The sequence below is a fragment of the Stegastes partitus genome, unplaced genomic scaffold, assembly GCF_000690725.1.
Source record: "Stegastes partitus isolate 25-593 unplaced genomic scaffold, Stegastes_partitus-1.0.2 Scaffold44, whole genome shotgun sequence".
In the NCBI taxonomy this organism is placed as follows: domain Eukaryota; kingdom Metazoa; phylum Chordata; class Actinopteri; family Pomacentridae; genus Stegastes; species Stegastes partitus.
Window position 1 is genome coordinate 1018262 of NW_007577775.1, and position 2209 is coordinate 1020470.

The following is a 2209-nucleotide window of genomic DNA, read 5'->3' on the forward strand; positions in this document are numbered from 1 at the left end:
TTGGTTGTCTGTCTCTAAGTGTAGCCCTGTGATAGACTGGTGACCTGTCCAGGGTGTCCCCTGCCTTTGCCCTAAGTCAGCTGGGATAGACTCCAGCCCCCCCGTGAGGATTAAGAGGTGTATTGATAATGGATGGATGGACGAGACTGATAAACGTCCCCTCAACCATATAACATGTACTCGATATGGGTAAACGTTAAAAAAAAAGGACTGCTAACATCAAAATCTCTCCAATAAAAAAAATAATAAAACGAAGGTTTCTATCACATCAAATTGTTGAGTCAACATCTAAACCAATCAGCTGTTAGGTCAGGTGAGAGCCATGTGCATCATTCCATCATTGTTTGTTGATCATTGTTGACTGATTCTGTGCAGACCTGCCTGAGCCTAATAATAAAAGATGTCATTTGTGTAAGTAAGTAAACAAGTCCACAAAATAAACAGCATTGGGCTCGTTGTTTTTAGACAGGTTACTGCAGAAATGTTTTATATTGTAAATGTAGATATTTGAATGTGCAGTATTGGCATAAGATAAGTCAACAGCCATGCTGGCAGCTCTGGAGCTGAACTTTGCAGTCGGCCAAATGCAAACGACAGCCTGCTCACAATAATGACAACATGTTGATTTTTATCTGGTATATTAGTCGTCATGTTCCAGGTATGTGGACATCAAGTAAATTATTGGCCAAATTGTAAATGTGACCCAGTGGTAGTGCTACATGAATCACCAATATGATCATATTCATCCTGGGGGGAAGGACATAAATATGGAAACAAAATTTCATGGCAATCCAAAAGATAGCTGTCCAGACATTTCACCTAAAACCATGAATTTCCACCTCTCAGTGATGCTGGAGAATTCAAGGGATCATCGGAGTCATCAGATACATCCTCGGGGAACTCAGGATGAAAGTACTGAGTTCTGCCCCACTGTCTTAATCCATCCGACAGATGTAGCGGTGTTTCACGGGATGAAGAAAAACTTTAACCTGCTCGCGATGATAAAGGAAATGTCACCGGGTCACAAAAGTATTAAGGACGTTTGCACAAAGTTTCATGTCGATCTGTCCACTCATGTCAAGCCTTATCCAACAGTAACGTAGGCTACAAGCATGCTTAAAAAGTGGATTATTATTGAAAAATACATAAAAATAAATGAATACAAATTCTGTAAACTTCAGAGGGTCAGCATTGACTTGGCGCACGGAAGAAAGAAAAAAAAAAACAACAGCAGGTTTAAATATACACACAAGGTGTTGTACACAGAGCAGTTGTTTGCTTAAATTCTGGCCCATAAATCACTTTAAAATATGAGGAGGCCACTACCACAACTATATATCTCTGTGTTATTGCCTTGCAATTCTTGCCTCCATAGCCGCTTGGATGTGTCAGAAAATCCTCTCAACATGAGAAACAAGCCGCCACACTAGAATTATGACCTGGAGGCATTGTGTTGGTTTCAAACATCAAGCTGTCTGCTCAGTCACGGCTATGTGAGCTCTCTGACCAAATTAAACAGGAAATGGCCCTCTCCGAGCCTCATGGCTGGGAGGCCTTAGCATTAAAAAATGATCTGTGATGATGTTGATTTCAATCTGTGTCTGATGAAACTAAGAGGAAATATGCCTCCCTCCCCAATGGGAAAGAAAAATGAGGGTTTACACCTCTGTGTTAGTAACCTTTTTCCCTACAGCTTGCCACAGGGTGTTTTTTTTTTTTTGTAATATAAATAATTTAGGCACTCTACTTTGAGTTTGCCTTAGGACCAACAAACCATAACCCTAATTATGAAAGCAGGCGTTAAAGGCACAATCCGTGATTCACATGTTAACAAGAATGTCGCCACATCGCTTGAATATAAAACGCAGGACTGGGACATGTTCTCATTCCAGATATTATTGTATTTTGATGCTTCAGATATTTGTATTCATCAGGAACATGTATGGACTTGGGAATAAACCTACAGACATACACTAGATGTTTACAAATGAAGGCAGACTACTCATTTTTCAATTATTACTCCACTGAAAAAAGCTGTGCTGTCTTACAAGGAAAAAAAAATATAAATATGCATAAGAAAGGGCAAGAAGAAAAGAAAAAGAGCCTTTTTGCAGTCACTGTGTTAAGTGACAGGTGAAGTGATGTGACAGACGTCTTAACCAGCTTTGCGACTTGTGCCTTGTTTAGGCTGACAATGACGAAGCAAATC